General features: G+C 42.7%; 1 long non-coding RNA gene across 1 annotated transcript in view; it reads right to left on the bottom strand.

The window, feature by feature from the left end:
* Positions 1 to 27073, bottom strand: part of LOC137344471 (uncharacterized) — a 111480-nt gene that overhangs the window by 12251 nt on the left and 72156 nt on the right. The gene's annotated exons all lie outside the window — the stretch shown is intronic.

Here is a 27073-nt window from a genome sequence, read left to right as displayed (position 1 = left end):
GGACAACAGCTTTTTGCCTAGAATATCAAATAAGCAGAAGTCCCCTCTGTTCAGGGTACAGATTTTCATAGTGAAGATCAGAAAATACAGAACTTAAGAAAAGACCAAACCAATTTACCAAATATCTCCGCAACAGCACTCAGTATTACTAAAAAGCTCTGCTTAAATAGACATTGTTAAGTTCATGACTTTTATTCAGAACCTCCCTCCAAATAAAAAAATATAACTAGTGTAACCATTTAAAATACATACAAAAATATTTGATGAAATTTAATTGGCTCCTTTTTTTTTATTAGTAGCTTTTGCTTATTGACTGGTTGTTTTCACATTTGTTGTAGACCTGGTTTCACCAGCAGCACATGCCCACTCCCTTGTAGGGCCTCCCCAACAGGGGAGGAAAGTGGAGCACATCAGCACACTAAGCTCCCTGATCCCAGGGCTTTTTAGCTGCTGCTTGCCTGAAGATTTGATGGAAGAGCACAATAAAGCAATCCCACTTACCTTTGAGATCTTCTTCAACTTGCTGCTGGGCCCTTTCAGACCCTCTGGTCTGACGGGAAGATCCCATCGCAAGCCCACCATCAACTTTCTTGGGTTGTCCCTGCATCAGGATGCTCTTGGGCTATATTTCTAGAAAAACGTGGTGGGATAGTGAGAGCAGCCCCTCCTTCCTCATTTACATGAGTATGTTGGGCCTGCACCTATTGCGGGTGTACTGCCTTCTCTGCTTCTTGGATAGAGCGCTGGGAATCCTGGGGCACTATGAAAAGGGCAGAAACTCAGCAAAATGGGCCTCCATCCCCTTTTTTCTGACCTTTGCACTCAAGGAATGGGCATTAAACAGGTAAAATAACTGAAAATATTTAGATATTTTTGAAAATAATTTTTGTTAATAAAATTGGGCCAGAATTCAAGACACAAAGAAGACAACAACCTACATCTGCTCAGAAATACTGACTGCAATGTTTTGGATATAACTTTCAATGTTCAGGCAAACAGTTATTAGAAGTCTTACTTCTAAAGTAGGAATTGATCATTATGGACAAGGTGTTAGTAGAAGGGAAAGGTTAAAGGTTCATGCCATTACGTACGTAATTGTTCACTCATTGCATTTGAGCTTTGGTCTCTTTCAGTATTATTGACATTTTGATTTCTGTTGATGGATAAATACTAACTGTATTCCTCAAAGTGTTTAAGGAAATGTAATTCACCTTGAAATGATTGAGTGACCCAGTCTTGCTACTTTTGACATGTCCCATTGGAGTCGCTGCCTGTGTTATCAAAACAACCTTATTAATATACAGGCATTAACAGTTGACTATTGGTTTTAGAAATGGAACACATTCAGTTCTCAACTTTAGTCATTTTATCTGGGTACATTCAACTCTTCAAAATAACATTGTAGGACACAATTTAAAACATTTGGGAACTTTGTTAGTGCATCATTTTGCTGTGTGGAAAAGTTGTCAGTCATTCCTGTTGCAATTCCCTGTATGGCAAGTTATTTCTGATCTTGGCTATATTTATTTCAGCACAGCCAAGAAACCTTCGCTTGAAGGAGATAACTGAAACTGGTAGTCGAGTCTTCTAGCCCTGGCTCAAGAGTTTATATTTGGAGGTCTAGGAAAAATTGCCTGCCCTACCTATTGGTTAAGAGGTGGTGCATGAAACTGGGAAACATAAAGAGCATAGTGGGTGGGCTGAGGAAGAAAAAAAAATTACAAAAAAACAAATGGAATGTCACAGATTACAATAAGTTAAGGATTAAATAAACACTTTTAGGTAGCAATGCAAAATGGTGCATTAACGAACAAAATGGTGTCTGTATCAAGGCATATATTGCAATATCTTTATATAGATTCTCCATTACAAGTAATATGCACACCAGCCCTACATTACCACTGCACTGTTGTTTTTTATATCTCTTGTATCTGCAAGACACACTAGTGTAAATTTTCCAATCTGGCCTTAATCAAGTGGTCTACTGACTTTGCCTGAATTTTGTAAAATGAGCTTCATTTACATTACGTGAGTGACTTTCAGGCCCATGTAAGACCTGATGTTGTGAATTTACCTGAGCGCAGTGAGAAATTGTGTGTAAGTAGCAAAGGGTTGCTTAGAAGGAGTGATGAGTAACTTTAATGTGATGTGGCCACTTAAAAGGTACATGGCTGCATATCTAAATAAAGATGTTGTGAACAATTACAAAGGGTGTGAACATTGTTATATTTTAACCTTTGTAAAGGGTGTTTGGGTGACAAAAATACATTGCAAGACTCAATGGCTGGCACATTATGAAGGCAGAAAATGAACTTTATGGCCAAATGATATAGATACTCAACAACCCAGCCCCTTGATAGCTAATGAAGCTGAGGTGGAGGAGAATGAGGTGATATTGAGGATGATTGCCCTGCTTTCCACTCCAAGGCATCCTTCCCACAGGACAGCTGTTACGTATAAAGATTTTTGACCATATTTCCACAGTAAGATTTTGAAAAGCTGAGTTACTTTTAATGTTTCTTTTTTCAAGCAAAAGTTTATTCTCACAAGTTTAAAAAAAGGGCTCTTGGATGAAAGGTGGTTAACATGCCAATAGAAGTTGTTATCCTCAGATACTAAACAATAAGTAAATCATTATCTAACCTGGATAATTGAAAAAAAACACCTCACACTCATAGGGGTGTAATTGGTCTTCAGCGACAGCATAAAACAGGCAATAACGAATCGGCTGCCCATATTAAACCCCGCCCGATTATCTTTACTATTAACTTCAATGAGAAAGAAAATCGGGCGAGTGTAAAACGGGCTGCCAATTCGCTATCGCCCGTTTTGTGCTGTCGTCCATGACCAATTTCACCCAATTGTGTTGGAAAACCCTTTGATCTTTATCTGTGAAGAAAGAGGCCCTCGAAAAGATAAGTTCGGAACAAGATAAGAGGCAGCTGAAAGAAAAGGCTCTACCCTGGACTGTAGGCCAGAATGCAAAGGAGTTATCAGCGAGATTTTCCTAGGTCTATGATCAGGTGGATCGGATCATCTGGGTACAACGAATATCAGAAAATCAGGCGAGTTGAAGTACACACATGTAAAAGAATCTGCTCGATTTCCTTTTTACAGACACGTGCTCTGACCTACCCAATTTTCTGATATTCGTTGTGCCCAAATAATCTGGTGCGCCTGGATGCAAACTCAGACAAATCTCCCCTATTCCATTTATGTCAAGTAGGATGACCCACTGATATGGGGAAGTGTAGGTATTCATTATTTTATATTATGTGAAGACAAGTTATAGGGATTGAAATAAATAAAAGCAATTATGATAGTTGCTCTATCTCTTCAGTTGCTACAAAAAATACATATGCAAAAGACACAGATATCTAGTTCAGGCCACAAGGAGGTGCTATTGATACATCCCTGGGTTATGCTATCACATAAGTAGACATAGGGCATTGTGAATCAACTTCCTAAAAAGAAAAATGCTCAGATGGCTTAAGGGAGTGACTGATACCACTAAACCCAAAAAGTTATCAACAGCAGACCTGAATTCATAACAACAGCTTTGCAGCATGTATGGAAGGAAGCATAGGAAGATGACTTGAATGCACATCTGCTGTCCCTACGGTACATGTTAGCTGCAGATAGCCTTGCAGGAGGTGGCACAACTCTGCATCTGGCAGTCTGCTGAGCTGCAGCCTGCATAGTCAGTTCCATTTCCCTTACTGTAAATGTGGGTGGGAGTGCACTGGCAGGCATCCCAGCTGCAGTGCTGAAGACTTGTGCTCCAGAACTAGCCGCGCCTCTAGCCAAACTGTTCCAGTACAGCTACAACAATGACATCTTCCCAGGTATGTCCTGTCCACAAAAAGCAGGACAAATCTAATCAGGCCAATTACCGCCCCATCAGTCTACACTCAATCATCAGCAAAGTGATGGAAGGTGTCGTCGACAGTGCTATCAAGCGGCACTTACTCACCAATAACCTGCTCACCGATGTTCAGTTTGGGTTCCGCCAGGACCACTCGGCTCCAGACCTCATTACAGCCTTGGTCCAAACATGGACAAAAGAGCTGAATTCCAAAGGTGAGGTGAGAGTGACTGCCCTTGACATTAAGGCAGCATTTGACCGAGTGTGGCACCAAGGAGCCCTAGTAAAATTGAAGTCAATGTGAATCGGGGGAAAACTCTCCAGTGGCTGGAGTCATACCTAGCACAAAGGAAGATGGTAGTGGTTGTTGGAGGCCAATCATCTCAGCCCCAGGACATTACTGCAGGAGTTCCTCAGGGCAGTGTCCTAGGCCCCACCATCTTCAGCTGCTTCAACAATGACCTTCCCTCCATCATAAGGTCAGAAATGGGGATGTTCGCAACCCCTCAGATAATGAAGCAGTCCGTGCCCGCATGCAGCGAGAACTGGACAACATTCAGGCTTGGGCTCATAAGTAGCAAATAACATTCGTGCCAGACAAGTGCCAGGCAATGACCACTTCCAAAAAGAGAGTGTCTAACCACCTCCCCTTGACATTCAACGGCATTACTGTTGCTGGATCCCCCACCATCAACATCCTGGGGGTCACCATTGACCAGAAACTTAACTGGACCAGCCATATAAATACTGTGGCTACAAGAGCAGGTCAGAGGCTGGGTATTCTGTGGCGAGTGATTCACCTCCTGACTCCCCAAAGCCTTTCCACCATCTACAAGGCACACGTCAGGAGTGTGATGGAATACTCTCCACTTGCCTGGATGAGTGCAGCTCCAACAAAACTCAAGAAGCTCAACACCATCCAGAACAAAGCAGCCCGCTTGATTGGCACCCCATCCACCACCCTAAACATTCACTCCCTTCACCACCGGCACACCGTGGCTGCAGTGTGCACCATCCACAGGATGCACTGCAGCACCTCACCAAGGCTGCTTCGGCAGCACCTCCCAAACCCGCGAACTCTACCACCTAGAAGGACAAGGGCAGCGGGCACATGGGAACAACACCACATGCACGTTCCCCTCCAAGTCACACACCATCCCGACTTGGAAATATATCGTCGTTCCTTCATTGTCGCTGGGTCAAAATCCTGGAACTCCCTTCCTAACAGCACTGTGGGAGAACCTTCACCTCATGGACTGCAGCGTTTCAAGAAGGCAGCTCACCACCACCTTCTCAAGGGCAATTAGGGATAGGCAATAAATGCTGGCCTTGCCAGTGATGCCCACATCCCATGAACGAATAAAAAAAAATTCTGCCATGTGCAGCCTGACCTGCCTGACATCCCTCCATCACTTCTCCTCTTCTTCATCCAAAAACACATGAGGGTCCTCAATGGCAACCCATTGTTTCAAATATCATGGATATACCAAAACAAATGCAATGACAGAACATAAAGCCTTCTGACCAACTGTGGAAACAGGAAAAAAAAAACTAAAAAGGCTCAGATTAGCCTCAGAATTGTGTTATGAATCTTACTATAGGTCTCTTTAAAGGCACTTTCACAAAGAGCACGCTTGAGCAGTCCTACATGGGCGGGTAGCTGACTGAGCACTATACCAGCATAAACACTGGAAAATTGCATGGACATCTAAATAACATCTTTGGGGCCTAATTTTTATATAATTAACTGCAAATTGGCAAGCATTTCTGGCACAGATACAAAACCCCCTGGAAAATTGGATGGGTGCTAAATGAGCCAAAATCTGGTAAAACAGATATCTACCCACTCTATGCCCTTTAATTGGGCATAACCAATTGGAAAATGTACTTTACTGTGTATCTCACACTATGCTTGCAGTGGGCCTCAACATTTATATTCTGAATTGCTGCGATGTTCTCTCTTCAAATCAGTCTCCCTTTGGCTAGTCTACACTGGGATAAGTCAAAACTAATAAAAGTAAATGGACAAATGGATCGAAAGAATTAACTTGCCATCAGAAACAAAAGGATGGGTTACAATCTATGCTAAAATTTCAACCCAAGTGCAAAAGTCTTTCAACATGATATTCTTTGATTATAACTAATAATTATGATTTACAGTAATGGAGGAACCATATAGAACTCCTCTCTATGACATGTGTCTTGCAATTATATGTTTTGTATGTCTCCCAAAGAGACCTGAAGAGAAAGTTCACTAATGAAAAGGAAGCAAATAGGGAATCATCCAGTTTCATACATTGTCAGTAACATCACATCCTCGGCAGCATTAGTAGAGCAAATTATACACACATTATGATTTGGAATAAATAGTTCAAGCATGGTATAAACAGATCACATTTACAAACATGCTATGATCAGTAATAGTTGGTAGAAGATATTGTGGCTGAAAATTATCAATGTTATTACTATTAATCAGACTGTATTGTGAAGAAATATCACTTGACATAAATTGCTTCAATTCCTTCATCCTCCTGTAATGATGACCTAGAACTGTCACGCACTATAATCTGCAAAACATGGCCTCATTGCCCATATATAGATTGGGAATTTGACAGTGAGAAGAATCAAAGAAAATCAGATTACATCACATCACAATCAATCTAGATTTTTTATATATATATATATATATATATATATATATATATAATACGCACACACATACATACACATATTTAGTTAAAACTATGAGATTTAAAACAAATGCTCATCCATGGCCAAATTAAATTTCAGTTTTCCTTTGTTTCCATGGTGTATACTTTAAAACTGCTAATCAAAGCTAACTATGCATCAGATATTTTGGATAGAAGCCCTTTTTCAGTAGCAGGGATTCTTGTTACCGGTCAGCACATCCCATTTGAAAGCGTGGACAGTTCATACCAGACCGTGAAATCCATTAGAAATCTGTTAGCCAGATTGCTGCCTTACTCCTGCCCCACTCCATTGTGTGGTTGGGCCTGGGGTGGGCGTTGGAAGCTTCCATCCAAAACAGCCAGGAGCTTCATTGAGGTATTCAAAAGGGATCAGGAAAGAGACTGAATCCATTTCCTGGCCTGTGGATATGCTTGACAACAATACACAGCATACTATGAAACCGGTGGGGTCCATATTTAAATATGCAGATCGGGCTACAATGATCTGGACACAGATTTATGGTAATTGGCAAAAGAGCCAGAGGTGAGATGAGGAGAATTTTTTTTATGCAGCGATTTGTTATGATCTGAAATGCACTGCCTGAAAGGATTCAATAGTAACTTTCAAAAGGGAATTAGATACATACTTGAAGGGGAGAAAATTGCAAGGCTATGGGGAAAGAGCAGGGGAGTGGGACTAATTGGATAGCTCTATCAAAGAGCTGGCATAGGCACAATGGACCGAATAGCCTCCTTCCATGCTGTAAGATTCTATGATTCTAAGTAGCTTGTCGGAGTGCAGATGAGTAATTTTTAAATATATAGTAAGATACCTGTGGATAGGTGAGAGGCCCAGAAGATGTGATGTTTAGTGTTGTGCTATGGTTCATAAATATTGGTTTCGACTGCTACTAGCTGGTGATGTGAACTTTGGCAGTGAATAGATAGCAGCTGCACCCACTTTGTCTCTTCACTAGGGGGGAAAATATCACCAATGGGTCAGAACTAGGGAAAGATGTGGCCAATAAAATTGGTGTACCTCTTATTTTTGAATGCTGGGATGGTATCTGGGAGACGTCCACTTATAGCTGAACATAATATGTATAATAGGAAACAAACTTGAATTTTGACAACATACAAATGACTGATAAAAATTCAGAGGCCAATTTTCCTGGTGCACCTCTGCCCCAGTGCTGGACAGGAGCAGAATTCCATGAACTGCACTGTACCTGTCCTTGCTCAGGAGTGCCACTGTTTCCTGCCCTGGGGCATGAAGATGGTCCAAGGGCATCTTTGGCACAGGCCCACCTCCTGGGAGGGCCTAGCACAAGCAAAAAGTAGAGGAAATTTGAGTATAGTCAGAGGCCCAGAGGCCTGAATATTGGTCTGGGAGTAAAAAAAAAGAACAAACTTGCATTTTATATAGTGCCTTTCATGTCTACAGAATGATCCAAAGTGCTTTGCAGCCAATGAAGTACTTTTGAAGTGTAGTCCCTGTCATAGTTTAGGAAAATACGGCAGCCAATTTGCAGACAGAAAGGTCCCATAGCCAGCAATGACGTAAGTGACCAGCAAATCTATTTTAATATTGTTGGTTGAGGGGTAAGTGATGGCCAGGACATCAAGAGATCTCTTCTTCGGGTAGTGCTATGGTATATTCTATGTCCACCTGAGAGGGAAAATGGGGCCTAAGTTTAACATCTCATCCGAAGGATGGCAGTTCCGTCAGTGGAGCGCTCCCTCAGTACTGCCGTGAAGTGTCAACCTAGATTTTGTACTCATGTCATGAGTATGCTTGAACCCATGACCTTCTGATTAAGAGGTGAGAGTGCTACCACTGAGCCAAGGCAGACACTGAGAGGGTGGAAACTATTGAAAAGACAACGTGCCCATTCAACCTTTAGGCTGCACCCAGGCCCTCCACAAACCCTCCAATCTGCAGGAGTTCTAAAGCAAGCCCAACCATCTGGTTTCTTAAGGCGCTACTCTGCTGGGGCGTACCATGGGACAAAGTGAAAGAAAGTGAAGCAGGAGGCTCACCTCATTTACACCTCTGTGATGGGCCAGTGCCTTCTGCCCCTCCCCACTCCAACCCCCCACCCCCCACCAGGGGATGCCCTTTAAATTCCAGGAAATGCAAAAGAGGTGGACACCTGTTAAAATGGATCTTCACCCCCATTTTTCCAGACCTTTGCACCCAGGAAATTTGGCCTCACGATTGTTGATATACTGCAGTACACTGGCATTTTTAGATGGCTATTTATGAATGTAGTATTTCATAGCTACTTCAGCTGCTGATGTGTTATGTTTTGGAAGGTTCTGACAGTTTAATCAAGTAAATCCTTTAGGTATGCAGCATTGACAACTGAGACGCACTGAAAGGCTGGCAATTGTCACAAAAAACAATATTCTGAAAGCCATGGGAATCAGTATGATGGCCCTTTGTGGTTTGTGACTTTGCTAATAATGAATTACTGTGTCAATTGGATTTAATATAAGAAATCTAATTTTACTTACCTCACAATATTACAAACAAATCCGAACAGAAAAAAACACTTATCTTTCATTGTGAAAAATCATATGAGGATTAATTTATGAACTTTAATATTTTGTTGTATTGTATAGTTTAACTCTTTAAACTTCAATAATTATCACGGTCCCAAAGATCCACAGGACACAATCCCGGCAGCATTGACTGTGCTGGAGTTTGCAGCAAGGGCACATCTCATTTGCCTAGGACCAGCGGGCGCATCGCTGTCCCGTACAGCCAAAGAAATCTGGTACTTACCAACCATTAGGGAGGGTAGCCCAGGCTCTCCCGAGACCCTCGCCCTGTCCCCTTCAATCCCTTGTATAATGGGGCTGTTTCATTAATAATTAATCAAATCTGCTGCCCTTTTTTCAGGGGTCCAGGCCACTCCTATACATGGACCCACCTGCCCTGCCAATGGGGCTCAACTGTACCCATGTGGAGGATGGTACACCCCATCTCATTTGGCATACCAGCCTCTAGTACAGTGCTGGTTCCCAATTGAGCTTGGAAAGTATGAACTTCGGGTAGAGGGAGTCCCCACCCTCAGGGCTGTCCCCTTGATGCCGCTGGTCTAATAAGGAGCAGGTGGAGGTTCGTCTCTTTACAAGACTGGGTGGAAAATCCTACAAACAGCACAACCAGATATTCTGCCATTTCTGGTGAGTCCTGCTGGACTCACACCAAAGTTACAATGGGAGTCTGGTGCCTCTCAAGCACCACCCTGCTCCCAGGGGCTGCAAAATAGAGGGTTGGTGGCTGGGCTGGAGGGGGAGATGTGGGGACCCCTTCAGTAACTTCCTTTCTGCACCTTCAGTGGCTCCTTGCCAAGGGGCCGTTCAAAACAATTTTAGCGAAATTTGGACAATCCTTCTCTTTGGTCAGGTGGGAGCTTCATCCCAGACCTAGGTCAAAGGAAACTCCTGGGCAAGGAAAGTCTTTCCACTGCATCCCTGATGGAGTCATGGTGAGAGATCGCCAAAAGGAATGAGGATTTTCAGCCCCTCCCTCTGTGTAGAACATATTTTTAAGTTAATGGAAGCGATTTTCATGCACTCAGAAATAGGGCAGTAGTGGAACCAAAAATCAAGAGGCAAGTAGTTACAACAACTTACTGCTGTGTTGCTGTCTGTCCTGATTTTCAGGTGGACCTCCATTCTGGCAGGTCGACTCCACATTGGAAACAGGCAGGAGGCTCATAAATCTGTGTAAATCATGGTTAAGACCCCAATGCCATTTTTGCCTTGGCCTGCCTGATTACCACCAGTTCCTGCTCCCGCTCATAAACCATGAACAGTACAAGTATGGCGGCTATTTCCAGCGCTAATTAAAGGGAAGCTCAGTTGCGGTCAAGGAAAGCTGGATGGAGCTTTGGGATACATTTTTCTGGCAGTCATTGTGGGTTTTGCACTTTAAAGGCTTTCAGATATACTTGCTGCTGTGAGTTTGGCATACATGTTACCTGCTGCTCCAAAGTCCTGTTTCTTTTTCTTTTTGACGCTACTACCTCCCCTTTAAGGTGCTGTTGTGGGCTCTACACAACCAGCCGTCCTGCCTGATTTCCCACCCCTAGGTCAGCAAGTTGAATATTGGAGCACGCATTTCGCACTAGCAGCCCACCAACCACATTCTAATTAGAACCGAGGGCCAAAATTGAGTGGTCCCATGCTGACTCCTCTGAGTACCTACTGCATAAGCTCCACCCACCCATATAATGCTCAGAATGAAAATTGCCCCCATTGTGTTTAAAATGATTGCCAAAATGGGTAGAGTGCGTATAAGCACAATGGTATAAGTTGCGCAGGGTATACTCGAGAATGAATGAAGAAAATGTGAAAAATATTAATTAGAGCACACCCACACAAGCCAAATGATGAAGCATAGGCTCTGGATAAAGAGAGTTTTGCAGTTGATGTAAAGTAATAGCAGCAATGAATAAAGCAAATTAACTGATATACAAAAAGTTCTTTCCTAAACGCTAAATTAACTATGGCCAATGACATGTTTCAGGAAACCAAGGAGGAACAGGTTATACTGAAGGATCCCTAGACAGCCCATTTGAGAACAGTATTTCACTATGTGACCAGCTATTGGGGTGAATAAGCATCAGAAGATTCCATGGTTCTGTCCACCAAAATGAAAACCATTTTATTTCTCTTTCTTGGGTTGACGTGCACCATGCAGGCTGAGAGGCTGTGTGAAGATATGAAAGACTGGCTGGAATTGCTCTCCCTTTGATTTTCCTTCTCGCACCCAGATCCAGTCAGGAAACACTTGGCCTCCATTAGGTGCTCAATGGAACAACGGTAATTGTGAACCCAGGATATGAAGAGTCTTGGGCATTGTGCGCATCCTGACCACAATGCATTATGATCCAATTTGCAATTGGCTAAAAACATCATGACATTTTATTTGAAGTGGGATATCACTCAGACACAACCAGTAAAATGGCCGCAGACAATACATGCAATGAAGGGACAAAAAACAATTTGTTTGAAATTCATATATGAGTGCACCACAGCATTGCTCCTCTCTCAGTGGTGCAGGGCATCAGCACAATGACCTGCTCCTACAATATAATGGTTACTGTCAATCACTTGTCAATATTTACAGGGTATTAAACTGCTTCCTAACTTATTATTGTAACCTAGCAGTTACAGGTTAGATGAATGAACCAACACACAGAACATTGATCAGCGTGGAATACTTCATCTATTTGAGCGACTGGATTGAGGTCAGTATTACACATCAGTCAGTTTGAATGTCAGCCAGAGAAGAGTAGATTTAAAAAGTACTGGTATTATAGGTATGGGAGCTGTGAACTACACCTTTAGAGTATTTATAGTGTAAAAGACCCCAATCAGGTTCTCATTCCTGATTGCTTATCTAATGATCTCTTCTGGAAAGTGTGTGCCTGGAGCATTGTATATCAGACTTGACTGAATGTCCCCATCGTGACTGAATGGCCCACTAATATTCACTCTCTGGGCTCAAATACGAAGAATGGATACTTGGGAAAGGTGCTGGAGGGCTGCTGGCATTGACAGAACCACGAGGCAGCAACTTCAAGTGCAGATGGGAGAAAAAAAAGGAAAAAATTGAATAAATGAAATTACTAAACGTTTGGTAATAATAAGACATCACTGTGAAAAATGCAGCACAATCGTTTGTACAACAAGAATCAAGGGGTCCAACCCACCGAATTCTGGATTCCCCAGTGACACGTCTGGGTGCGTGCGCACCTCCTGAATGCAAAAGTCCCACCGACAATTAAAGCTGGACCTCTCTGAGGAGCAGTGCATACGAAGGTTCAGAGTCAGTTGCCAGGTAGTTGCATATCATAGTCGATGATACTTTGCATAGTTTGTCAGCTACTTGAAGTACTTAATTGTCTTGACATTTTGGCAGGGGTGCGATTTTGAAACATCCTCAGCGTGTTTCCTGTGCTGTGGGAAACATTCCCTGTTGCAACAGACGTGTTTCAGCCAGTAGCCAGGGGAGAAAACGTCATTTATTGCAGCTTGGCACTCTGTCACTTCAGACAAAGTTTTGGCTGCAAGATCTTTGTGTTTTCACTCAAAATGTTTACTTTCCAACCAAAACTCTGCTGTTCAAACATATTTAACTACTCTGCGGACCCCGTCAAATTCACACCATCAGGATGGGGCGCGCCATGGCTGCATTCACCACTACATCCAAGGATGAGCAACATCACCAGCCTCGCCAGGCACGGCATCCACCTCCGCAATATGGAGTTCCACGACACAGTGCTGCGCCACAGGCACCTGCACAAGAGCACAGAGGGCAACACCAGAGAGAGCGACGTCGCAGGAGGCACTACCCTTGCCACAGGGTCCACAGACTGAGGCTCAGCTTCGTGGACCTCTCTGAGGAGCAGTGGATACAGAGGCTCAGAGTCAGTCGCCAGGTAGTCGCAGACATCTGCAGCCTCCTTCATGCCGAGCTGCTCCCAGCTGGGCCGAGCAGCATCTCCTTACCTATCGCTGTCAAAGTCACGACTGCCTTCAACTTCTTCACCTCCGGATCATTCTAGGGTGCCACCGGGGACATCGCTGGGGTCTCTCAGTCGTCTGCACACAAGTGCATAAGGCAGGTCACCGACGGCTTGTTTCACAGGGCCTCACACTACGTCAACTTCCCCGTGGACAACCTCAGCCAGATGGAGAGGGCAGTGGGATTTCACACTGTGGTTGGCTTCCCAAGGGTGCAGGGTGTAATCGATTGCACCCATATAGCAATACGAGCACCTCCACACGAGCCAGGATTGTCCATCAACAGGAAGGGCTATCACTCCATTAACACTGAGCTCGTTTGTGACCACCACTTAAGATTCCTTCACATGTGTGTCAGATTCCCTGGCAGCTGCCACGATTCCTTCATCCTCTGGGAATCCAATATCCCGCCCCTCTTCCACACACCGAACACCCTTAAGGGCTGGCTCCTCGGGGACAAGGGATACCCCCTGCACATGTGGCTCATGACACCTCTGAGGAAGCCCATCACCGAGCAACAGTGTCGATATAACGACAGCCACATCGCCACCAGGTTTACAATTGAGAATGCTATAGGGCTGCTCAAGATGTGCTTCAGGTGCCTTGATCGTTCTGGGGGAGCGCTTCAATACGCACCAGACAGAGTGGGACACATTATAGTCATGTGTTGTGCCCTGCACAATATGGCACAACAGAGAGGGGTGCCACTTGAGGAGGCCCGATCCACATTTGCCACCCACATTGAGGAGGAGGAGGAAGAGGCAGAGGAGGAGCAGGAGCATGGGCAGAGCAGCGGCTCATCTGGTTGCTCGTGAGGCCAGGGAGTCACTGATATGTGAACGGTTCTCCTAACATCAGACAGTGTGAAGAGTCCAGTCCTCACACCACCTGGATGGAGCAGCGCCCACACCAGCACCACACCCCCCACCCCTCCCTGCACAAAACAGTCCTGCAACTACACATACACCCACTGTAGTGACTCAATGGGTGGCATCAAGTGTCGGCGTTCATGGTGAACCTCACGAAAGGGCCTTATTACAGAAACCAGTCAAGAATGGCCAAGACGTGGCAGTAGTGGTGACAATAATAATATTTAATGTGAGTTGAACAAAAAGCAAATATAAATAAAAAACATGCCCAACCATCAAACACCCTTGTGCATGCCCTTCATGCTTACAAAACCTTTGACTTTCGCTTCCGACTACTTCTACGTGGTGCATCCCCTGTGGCTGCAGCAGAGATAGTGGCAAGTTGCTCTTGTTCATGCCCTGACCGATTATATCCTTTGGGCCTATGCCCTCTGGGTTTTGGTACTTTTGAGGGCCCCTCCAAAGACTGCTCCACCTGCACCTGTGCAGGGGCAGACGCGGCCACCTGGAGAGGAGGCAGCATTGCAGAACTGGTTGAGAGGGGGGCAACGGGTGAGACGTGGGAGCGCTTTGAGTGGCGTCCCCACTTCCATGTCCCCTTTCGCCATCATCCCTCCCCTGGACCAGGCCCACAGCCACTCCTACCACTCTGCTGGATAACAGTTTGGAGGACATGTGTGAAGCCTTGTAAGGCTAGTGCTAGCGTATCTGCCTGCATGTTTAAGGCGGCAGAATGTTGTTCACTGTGAGTTCGAACGGCCGTTGTCAGGGCCTGAACGGACTCATTTGTGAGCCATGCTTGAAGCTCAATAGAGGCTAGCCTTCCCTCCATAGCAGACATTCCCGCACTTACCCCTGAGAGTATGGCAGAGATTCCCTCCCGTGCCTGTGTCACCATTCCACTCATGCAGGAGTTGGACTCCTCCATCCTCTGCGCTATTGTGGAGAGTGCGCGTGGCACCTGTTCCAGCACCTCGCAAATGTGCTGCTGCCCCTCGATAATTCTCCTTTTAAAGGATGGCCGCCAGGGTTCCGCATCTGTATCCAGCTGAGCAGAGCCTGGAGAGGAGTGCTCCCACCGACGTGGACTCTCCACAGCTGCCCCTGCCACCAGCATCTGCTCATGCTCACATGTGTGTGGTAACTCACCATGTGCGACCTCAACTAACTGAGGACTAGGACCCACCAAGGTGTGAGTATCTGCGCTGGTGGATGGCTGGCTCAGATGTGACGGTGCACCCTCAGAGGCCAGCAGGTCTTCTGAGGAATCACCCTCTGCCATCACAGCGGTCGCTGAAGGCTCTGAAAGAGAACAGAAGGCAATATTAAGCATCATCACATGTGTCATGTTGCGATGAGCATAATGAGGTGCTGAAGATGTCAAGGCATGTTAACATCAATTCATATTGTGCGTGCTGAATGTTAAAGTTCTGTCACCAGACAGACTCAAGGGTGCACTCGAGGGTGCGGCTCAGCTTCAGCGCCTCCTGCTTGGCATCTGTGAGGATGACGATTTGTTGTGGTCCCCCTCCGGTCCTCGCCCTCTCCCGTGCATTCTGGGCTCTCTTCTCTTATAAGGGGAAAAAGTACAGATGCATGTGTGAGTAATGGTGATGTGGCCAACCGATGAATGCATTGGCTTGGGTGCTGCTGACCGTGAAAGAGATGCATCAGAGGGTGAGTATGAGACAGAGCCATGACATTGTTTGAGGATTGGGTTGAGTGGTGGTGGTGGGGTGACTAATGGGGAGGTGAGGAAGTGCTGAGGAAGTGCAGGTAAGTTGAGGATGAGCCTTAAGTGGGCGTGAGGAGTAATGTGATAGAGTAGTGTTGGCAGTGCAGAATGAGTTGGAGGGTGGGGGCAGTGATGTGGAAGACAGAATGTAGGAGAATGAGTAAGTGTATTCATTTTGGCTCACCTAGTTAGGTCTTTGAAGCCCTTTCTGCACTGGATCCAGGTGCTGCTGCTGGTGACCTCCTCTGCCACCTCGAGCCAGGCCTTCTTGTTGGCAGAGGCAGGCCACTTCCTCCCGTCTGCCGGGTAGAAGACATCCCTCCTCCTCCTCACCCCATCCAGTATCACCCGGAGTGAGACATTGCTAAATCTTGGAGCAGCCTTTCCCCTGTGCTGCTCCATTGTGGTGTGTGGGTGTTTGCTCCAGGAGCAGCCATTGGAGGACTGCCCCTTTAAACAGAGCTCCTCCAGCTAATAGCCTGTGATGCGGGTGCGCAGTCCGCCCGCTGCGCAGCTTTCGGACGGCAAATCCGGAAGCCACGTTAAGTGGATCCAATTGGCCCGCAATCGCGTGGGAAACGGACATTTTTTATTGGGCGGGTTAGCCACGCGCTCAATCACCCCTCAGCTGCCATCCCGCCTCCCCGTTAATATCAGGGCCATCGACTCCACTGCAAAACTTTCCCGCAGAAGTACATATTTTAAAATAAGTTTCTAAGTAGGCTGTATGTCCAGAAACTTTCAAAAAATAACAGCATCTATTGGATCAAATAAATGTGTATCAAACAACAGGTTATTCCAATTTTGAAGCAGGTGTATATTTTGACAGAAAATTTCCAGTTTACAATATATTACTTCAACAATCGGCCTAATTTTGCTATAGCAGGACATCTAACGGCACCTGCTGTTAGTTAGACTCGCCCCTGCCCCCTTCAGCTCAAAACATTTTTGCCCACTAAGTTGCTGAAAAGGTGAGCTGATAACGGCCCAGTGAGGGAAACAGGGCATCTGGGACCTGAGTGAACAGGACAAGCAACTGGGTATCTCCTTAATCAATGAGATTGAAGGATTGAGAAATAAACAGCAGGACTGAGAAGGAAGTGTAAATTAGAGTTCAATATCAAATCAGACACAGAAAGAGAAATAAAGAGAGAGAGAAAAAAAGATTGGATTAAGAGAGAGAGAAAAAAAGAGAGAAAGGAAAAGTAAGAAAAAAGAAATTAAATTTAAAATTTGGACATTTTTAAAATCTCCAACAATTAATACCTAAAGGAATGAGACTCCACACTTGAAAAGGTTAATTTTCAGTGCCAGAGGAATTGATTGGCAGTAATTAACAATTATCATATCGTTAAAAGGGCACTTACGCTCGAAATGACAAGGCTTAACTTTCTGTGGCAAGTTTAGTTCATATCTACTGCACAAATAGAGCAACTTCACGACATTCAATACATGTCAACGCTGAGGGAGACAGCAAAATGCCATTTTTGCGAAGCTAACAGCGGAGCGGGGCAACCCAGACAGCAACTTTTGCATTTTGTCATTTCACCGCGCATCTGCTCCTCGCCTGAAGTTGATGTACCATTTACGTATAAATAACAGTGAGCGCATGAGCCTCACTTATTTTGACAGCAAAATCTGGCCCAATATTAACTAAATATTACTGTGTTAATATATCACCGATAAATTGAGTGATTAAATTAGAAATTCATAATTATTGAATCAGCAATCACTAGCTCTTCAAACATAGTTATACTGTATTCAGGGTTTTCCCTTTCAGTAAATCAGTCTGACATCATGTGATGAATTATATTTGCCTTTCAATTCAGGTGAGATCTATTCCAGAAACCATGGCTTCCCCGCTGATTGGTGAGTCTACTGGGTGCTGGTAAAATCAATCTTCTCTGTTCTCTCAGAGTCTTAAACCTTGCCATGACAGGTAGGATAGACCTGAACAATCTACCAACTTTTTTCAACAAGTCAAGCTGTCAATAACCATGCCCCAGATAGATATAGCCCTCAATACCATTCCTTGAGTTCCATCACCTTCCTTTTTCTTACTTTCAGTTCCAATGCATAATTACTTGAATTGCTTCCTTGGAACATGGTACGTTCTCTGTGGCACCATACTAAGATTGTTGTACCTTCATTGTATTTTACATTGCAATGTGGTAGTGATCATTTTGTGGAGTTTAATATAAAAAAAACTTTAAAATGAGGTCTGGAAAAAAATTGAAAGGAGGAATAAGGGGGTTCAAAGTCTTGTCTTTGCTAACTTCAGTAAAAAAAAATGTAAGTAAAAGTGGCATTTCACCATTTTTTATTTGTCTAATGTTTTGCTAAATTTAGTAAAGACAGGAACATTAGCCCTTTCATGGCTAAGATAGATGAAGTAAACAGCACATTACAAAACAAGACCATTTCCTATTTACTGTGTTTCAATTATCCTAAAAGATCAGCATCACTCTCATTTAGTTTCCAAAAGTAGCCACAATAGGGCATGCTGTAGTCATTGTGAGCCTTATTTCCCTTTCCTTTGGTGCAAGCACTAATTTTAGTGGCTAGTGTAACACCAACGTGCATAATGCACAATTAGGACTAGAGTGCAAAGATAGTATTTTCATGCAATCAAATTCTTTCCAGTTGGAAAGTATTGTTAAACATCACTGGGAACTCACAGAGATCAACCCCCATGCCATGAGTTAACGTAAGCTGCATTCCTGGCTTAGTGGTAGCACTTGCCTCAGAGTCAGAAGGTTTATGGATTCAAACCCCACTCCAGACACTTGTGCACATAATCTAGGCTGACACTTTTGTGCAGTACTGAAGGAGCACTGCACTCTCAGAGGTGCCGTCTTTCAGATGAGATGTTAAACCGAGGCTCTGTCTGCCCTCTCAGGTGGACGTAAAAGATTCGGCACTATTCGAAGAAGGGCAGAGAGTTCTCCTGGTGTCCTGGCCAACATTTATCCCTCAACCAGCACATCAAAAAAACATATGATCTAGTCATTTATTTTGCTACTGTTTGTGGGACTTTGCTGTGTGCAAATTGGCTACCACGTTTCCTACATTACAACAATGAATGCACTTCAAAAGTTCTTCATTGGCTGTAAAGCACTTTGGAACGTCCCGAGGTTGTGAAAGGCGCTATATAAATGCAAGTCTTTCTTTCTTTCATCCCTGGATCACACACCCACTAATCTGTAAAACGTGCATGGCCCGGGGAGACTACTAGAAATAATAAACATATTAATCCACTTTTGATTAGCACACAGTGATGTTTTTCTGCTTTGTATCTATTTTGTTTTGCATTCTAGCATTTAAGGTGGCTGGAGCAGTTAGTCCTAGTGATGACCAGAATGGCCTAGCAGTGGCGCCTCAGTGCTGATGTGCAGATATGGATAAGGGAGGAAATTTGTACAGCTGGTAGTAGCAATGTATTTGTGTTAGCATCAGAATATAACGCAATGTACTGTATCTGTAACCTGTAATGACTGTAATGAAATGAGGCACCCTAGTGTGCCATGAACTGTATGTACAATGTATGGTGCGTAACTGTATTGATTGTACCAGGACTGTTGAATTTGTACTGTATGTACCATTACAAATTGTATGACCTGTATTGTATTGTTTGAAGTGTGACTTGAACTGTATTGTATGTACCTTTATAAATTTTATGAATAAAGTATATTTTGAAATATAAAAAAGCAGTAAAACACATTTACACTGATGCTGATGCTCGTTTAAATATTGTACTCTTAGTTCGTATTTTCTAATTTGCAACCAATTAAGTAGAAATTTCTGGTTTTTACATCCTTGTAAACATTCAGCTTCACTGGTGATTACAGACTACTTCTGATAATTCAAGGTTGTTATTTGCGCTAAAAATTGAATTGAACAAAGTAAATAACACAGCAAAGTGGGGATTTAGTGTAACAAAAATGTGAATCAGATAATTTGAATTAAGCAACTTTGAATTAAAAGGAGTAGACTGCATTATAATTTAGGAGTTCTGTTACTTGACTTGACTTGGGACTTCAGTAAGGACCTTTGAGGATTCAGAAACTGCTCAATTGGAGGAAGTGAGTGGATTGTAGAAAGCACCTAACAGGGAGGAGGAATGTCCAAAAGCAGCAACATAATTAGTCAATGCTGCACATATACTGTGTCTGAAAGAATGATTTTATTAATTTAATCCAATTGAACATATTTTTAAAAAAAATTCTAGTTGCAGTGAGAGTTATAAGTACTGGATGTAAAATATCAACTAAATATGTGTAACAAGCACAATCTTGGATGCAGTTATGGCTGAATGATAAACTGCAGCTCGGATCCTGCTGTGGATATGTTAGAGCCATCTGAAGCCATCTGCAAATGAAACATAAATGTAGTTTGCTGTACTCTGAGCCATATCTCTTGTTGTGCTAGAGCCAGTAAGGAATGGCTGCAGGGAATGGGAGGTAGTAATGCAACTATCTCCCTGGAATACCCTTCTTAAAATTGGCCACATTAAATTTTCATAATATAATCCAAAGCAGAATCACCCAAAAGGTACGATGGCATAATTATTCTGCCAACAGTACTGTGTCATTTTTACTGCTGCTGGCACACTTTGCTGACTAACAGCTGCTTTTTGTTCATGCATCAGTTCTATCTGCATTAATTTAAGCTAAAGTTATTTTCATGAAATTGGAGTGCATTGTGTATCCATATTGCAAAAGTCTTCACTGTCAGTGCAAAAATAATTAGTTGCTCTGGATATTCCAAGTCTCTATCGTAAATTTTCAGTCCTTTGAAAGTTGTGAGACTTCTATTATTAACATGTAATGAGCTAAAAGAGGTTGCTGCTACTTTCAATAATAACTTGCTAGGCCAAGTAAAAACAACCTCGTAGTGCAGACAAACAGACAAGGGGATGTATCTTAAAATATTGTTAGGAATGTTGCATTACAACAACAACTTGCCTTTAATGCGGAAAAATGAATGAAAGCAAGGTGCTTCACAGAGGAGTAATCAGACAATAGTCAACACCAAGTCAAAGGAGATATTAGGAAGGATGACTAAAAGCTTCTTTCAAAGTGGTGGGTTTTAAGGAGGATGTTAGAGGGAGGTGGAGTGGCAGAGTGGTTTAGGGAGGGAATTCGAGAGCTTAGGGCCTAGAACGTTAAAGGCACGGCCGCAAACGATGGGGTGAAGAGATTTCAGGATGTACAAGAGGCCAGAGTTGGAGGAACGCAGAGTTCTTGGAGGGTTGTAGGGCTGAAGAAGGTGACAGAGAAAGGGTGGGAATCCTTAAATGGATTTGAACACGAGGATAAGAATTTTAAATTGGAGACGTGGGGGACTGGGAGTCAATGTAGGACAACGAGCACAGTGGTGACGGGTGAGTGGGATGGTGCAGGATAGAATGCAGGCAACAGATGCTGAACAGCCTTATTTCTGACATGAGCATGATTCAGAGGTTGTTGCAAAGGCCATCATAACTCACATCCCATTGTGGAAGCTATATGTCAGGGACCTTTGAGCAGCCCTTCCCAAAATAGTGCATCAATATAAACATTTCCTGCAAGTCAAAGAGTGTAATTTGTTTCTCTTGTTTTGATTTATATTATTATTCAACCTGATAATAGTTACTTAGGGGACACAAATATTGGCACAGAATTTTCTGGGGAAAAACGGCAAGTTAAATGCGCATGCCATTATTAGAGTGTAAAAAAAACACAGCAATTTGTGATGAGGAAGAGATACGGCATGAATTGCAACAAATTGCTGGATGATTTGCGCCACTCCGCCATTAGCCTCGTGAAAATGGTAGCTCGCTGTCAACCTACCCGTGAGTTTCAAGAAATTGCTGGATTTGCACTGTAAGTATGAATTAAACTCGCTGCAGAAAATTAGGGCTGCTGTTTCCAGACGCAAGGATACTGTTAATGGGGTGTTTAATGGTCTTAACATGCTACTCAACCTCGGAGGCCCAGAAAAGGAACAATTGAAACTGTGGAGTCTCACTCCTGCAGGTAGTAAATCGTTCCTAGATGATTTTTATTTTAAATTTAATTTTTTTTTTCTTATTTTTCCTTTCTGTTTCTTTTTTTCTCCCTCTCTTAATCCAAACTTTCTTTCCCTCTCTTTATTTCTCTTTCAGTATCTATTTTTACTCCAATTCACCCTATTTCCTTCTCCGTCGTTCGCTCTGTTCCTTTCTCTATCCTTAAATGTCATTGGTTAGGGAGATAAACTGTTGGCCCCATCATTCACCAAGGTCCCAGATGCCCTGTTATCAATTTGCACCTCCAGCAATTTGCGGAGCGAAAGTAATCGGAGCTGAAGGGTGAGGATAAAAACCCAACTCACGTGCCTGCCACGAGGTGCCCCACTCCAGCAAATTCTGGGCCATTATGGATTACATTTTTCCTCGTGAATTCAAGGACATAAAATTCCTGAAATAGTCCTCATACACAATCTCTTGATAACATTTGCTCAGGATCAATAACTGCCCTATTGCAATACTTTTGGCATCACTATTTGTTACAAAGGTTTTAGACACTTTCTAATCATCACTATTTTTTCCACGTCAGAGGGAAGGATTTACAAAGAAATACACATTAATGTGAAAACCTGCTGACAGCTCACAGCGCGTCTCCATGTAGGGCTGTACGTTTCGGCAAAGCTCTGCCAATCTCTGTGCAGATTCCAGAATACTTCACACAACTCAGGGGAGAAAATGGATTTTTAAAATGCAGCCCTGTTTAACTCTCAGTGAGGAGTGAAATCTAAACAGCACAGAATAAAGTGTATCCTCTCAGAGATGGAATTATAGCCTACGACTGGAGACTAGAATGTGATTGACTGAGGAGCTGTCATGTGTAAAAACAGAACTGTTTTCAGTAGTACCTACTAATTGACATCAGCAGGCAGCTGTTTGCAAGAATGATGTTATCGAGTAATGAAATACAGGTTGCTTCAAAGACGTATGACGTATCTGCACATCTACCTCCAAAAGTATAATTTTACTCCTGCATGTCCAAATTGGTTGTCTGAATCTTTAAATTATATAGAGTGCACTTAAAAAAAAACTTAAACCAAGTCTTTTTCAGTGTCCGAATTCTGGATCATATACATCTGATTATTTGACTAAAGTCATTAATTAGTTCCTTTGGACTTGCTGAAAATACACGATTACAATCCTTACAAATTACATGGAATTACATAGAACGTACAGCACAGAAACAGGCCATTCGGCCCAACTGGTCCATGCCAGTGTTTATGCTCCACAAGAGCCTCCTCCCTCCCCACTTCATCTAACCCTAACAGCATACCTTTCTATTCCTTTCTCCCTCATTTGCGTATCTAGCTTCCCCATAAAGCTATCTATGCTATTTGCCTCAGCTACTCCTTGTGGTAGTGCATTCTACATTTTTACCACTCTTTGGGTAAAGAAGCTTCTCCTAAATTCTCTATTGGATTTATTAGCAACTATTTTACATTTATGACCACTAGTTTTGGACTCTCCCACAAGTGGAAACATTTTCTCCACGTTGACCCTATCAAACCCTTTCATTATCTTAAAGACCTCTATCAGGTCACCCCTCAGCCTTCTCTTTTCCATAGAAAAGAGTCCGAACCTGTTCAGCCTTTCCTGTTAAGTATATCCTCTCAGTTCTGGCGTCAACCTTGTGAATCTTTTTTGCCTCTCACCAATGCCTCTATATCCTTTCCATAGTATGGAGACCAGAACTGTGCACGGTTGTCCAAGTGTGGTCTAACCAAAGTTAACCCTATCAGCATAACCTTCTATTCCTTTCTCCCTCATGTTTTTATCTCGCCTCCCCTTAAATGTATCTATGCTATTTGCCTCAACTACTTCATGGGGTAGTGAGTTCCACATTCTAACCACTCTCTGGGTAAATGTTTCTCAAACAGATGTACATTCTAATGCTTTCATTTAAAAAAAAATCCATTCCGCCTACAGAGTTTCAAGGGAAATCAGTTTCCTACAGTTACTCAGATTTTAAGTTACATTTGATTACATTTATTTATCACTAAAAATAAGTACAGCTGAGGGACCAAATTTGACCCATTTAGTTCATTTGCCCTTAGAAACCTAAGTACTTTCCAGCACAGAATCTGTCTTGAATGATTCCAGAGATTTTCCTCCACTACACTACCTGGAAGACTGTTCTGAGCATTCATGACTCTTTGGATGAAGAAGTGCTGCTTGACATCAGTCCTGAACTTATCTTTTATCTGCTTATACCATTTTCCTTCTTCCTGCAGAAGAGATTTTACCCTATCTGTAGCTTTTACTGGCCTGGAGTTTCCTCTGCATTTGCACCCGGAGATATGTGTAATCTGGGCTGAAACAAATTACGGGCTTAAAAGATCACGGTGTTTTAGACGTAAGTGTAACTACAATACACTGAAGTCTCCTCGATCTTTTACAGCCATCCATCAAATCGTCCACCTGAACGAGCCAACAAAACTGGCCACACTCCCAACTCTCAAATGCGAGTATCCTCCAATTGCGCTTCTTCGGAGGGTCTCTTCACATTGCGGCCAGATTTTCAGGCGCAGCAGGAAAGAAAGTAATTCTTCTGGTGTTTATTGCAAGTTTTGAGTGTGTTTTTTAAAATTTATCCTCACTGAGACCTGCACTGTATTTTCTGTTTCTTTTAATGCATATTATGGCATAAGTATAAGTCACATTAAAAATTGAAAAGCTTCCCCGAGTGCAGGTTCCTATACATGCTGTGCCTGATATGCATCAATGATGGTTAAATTAGTAGACGTGAGGCTGACAGTGGAAAAAGATGTGAGAGGTATTAGAATGGTGCTCCCACATTATGTAAATGCTAATGAAGCTCCCATCAGTTTCAAGTTGGAGTTTCCTTGTGCTTCCCCCCACCCGCCTTGTGGAAATATGCAACAACTATTGAGATGGAGACCTGGGGCAACAAATCTCTGTCCACTTTTGCTTTATTGTTATGCCTTGAAAACAGGCGCTAACAGGATCATAGAATCATAGAAGTTACAACATGGAAATAGGCCCTTCGGCCCAACATGTCCATGTCGCCCAGTTTATACCACTAAGCTAGTCCCAATTGCCTGCACTTGGCCCATATCCCTCGATACCCATCTTCCCCATGTAACTGTCCAAATGCTTTTTAAAAGACAAAATTGTACCCGCCTCTACTACTGCCTCTGGCAGCTCGTTCCAGACACTCACCACCCTTTGAGTGAAAAAATTGCCCCTCTGGATCCTTTTGTATCTCTCCCCTCTCACCTTAAATCTGTGCCCCCTCGTTATAGACTCCCCTACCTTTGGGAAAAGATTTATAGGATGTTCCAATGAGGCAAATTGGAGCCTGTGTCGGTGGAACTGGTTCATTACAGTTACATAATTAGCAAAGCATTCAACTGACTTTACATTCCAGCTATTTAAGGCTTCCAGTCACAAAAGTATCTGACTGAAGTTCCTCTGGTGTTTGTTTACTTCTAATTAGACCAATTTTGTAACAGGCGTAACTCATTATTGGCAGTTCTAATGCGTGGAGGAAAATCATTAAATGGTAATGTTACTGGCCGGTCTAAATTCCAGGTTATTTTTTAAAACTTTTTTTTTATCCAGAGTTGTACCAAAGATTGTGTACATTTTGTTTTAATCATTTTCTTTTTGAAAGCACAAGGGCCCGGAGGAGAGAGGGTACCTTGTTTATAAATAGAGGCAGCTGCAATGACATTATCACGTTGCTGATCTCAACTGTCGTCACTAATTTATTTAATAAAAAATATTTTAAAATTTTTCAAATTGAAATCAATGGCTCTTTAACAGATGTAATATTTGCTGAAGTGTAAACTTGTTAAGCATTCCAAAATTGTGGCTTTATAGTAGGCTTTTTGAAGTAAACTGTTCCAAGAATTGAACCTGTTCCAGAACATTCTCTCGAAGCAGTAATGCAACTTTAACCATTACGTAGCTTCGAAGTCTTTAATACAGTTTCATTGAATCTACTCACTAGCATGATCAGAATCTGCTAAACTATTGTTCCAGCAGGCACATTGTGCTGATATCTGACTGTTTTTCAAGCTTACTGACCACTAAATATCAAATGGAGCCATTTTGCTCTAGTTTATACAGTGGTCTATGGCACTGAAGGGGGTACATATTTGTACAAAGTAAAACAAGGTCTAAACTAAACAGATTGACAATAATTTTTTATTTGGTGTATCAAGAATATCTTCACATTTCATAGGCTTTTACAATTGACAACTAGATTCTTATCAATGTAAATCATGCCAGACCCAATTGCCAAAAATAAGAATTTGGCTCTGTCCTGGTACTTTGGCAGCTACTCTTTTAGTGAAGAAGGATGAATATCCTCACTGAATGTACTTCTGACTTGCTTTTTTATAGTATGTATGCATTAAATGGTGACAGTCCCTTTAAGTGTTTGTAATATTGATGCAAAACTGAGCAAAGTTCCGAAATTGTGCATATATATACATATATATTTAAAAACTAGCAGATACCCTGTAGTGTTGATTACATTGAGTTGGAGGGTACACTATTTCATAACAACTAGTAGATCCCCCATTGCAATGCATACACAGAAACATGGCTAAGGGCAATCCTCTGGTCAAGTGGGGTTGGGGGGGGAAGGAGGAGAGGGTTTGCTGGGCACAGGAAGTGGGAAAAAAGAGGAAGAGGGAAGGGGAGGGGAAGGTGAAGGGAATTAAGGGGTTAGGAACAGTGCAGATCAAATTTAATTCAGAAAGAAGTGTAAAATATTACACTTGGCAAGTAAAAAAAAATCACATCACACATACTCCATGGCTAGTAGAAATTGTGATGGTGAAGATGAAGAATATATAGGGTTATAAGTAGACTTGGACTTAACATATCAAGTCACTATAACTGCAATCAAGATAATATTGTACTAAAGCTTAGAGATTACTACTGGTGAGTTCCTTTGTCTGCTATTTTAACATAGATGTTAATCTGTTTATTTTAAACCTGTTAACATCGCCACTAAAATAGCAGTGAGGAATGTCATATTATCATGTTAAGCATTTATCCGCTAATATCAGCAACTATCATTTCTAGATTCAAATCAGTAGAAAATAAGACAGACAAGGTCATGCTGAATCGTATAGTTCTTTGGTCTGACAACACCTTGAGCATTGTGTCCAGTCTTGGCTCACTAAAACACAAAGGAAACATTCACGCTCTGAAGGCAATACAGAGAAGATCCATGAGGCTGATCCACAGGTCAGAGGACTGAGCTATGAGGGAAGAGCAGGGAAACTGAAGCTCTTCAGCTTTGACATAACAGGACCTTACAGAAGTATGTAAGATATAAAATGTTCGAGG

This window comes from Heptranchias perlo, chromosome 27 (genome assembly GCF_035084215.1).
Source record: "Heptranchias perlo isolate sHepPer1 chromosome 27, sHepPer1.hap1, whole genome shotgun sequence".
Lineage (NCBI taxonomy): Eukaryota > Metazoa > Chordata > Chondrichthyes > Hexanchiformes > Hexanchidae > Heptranchias > Heptranchias perlo.
This window is presented reverse-complemented; position numbering and strand designations above follow the sequence as displayed.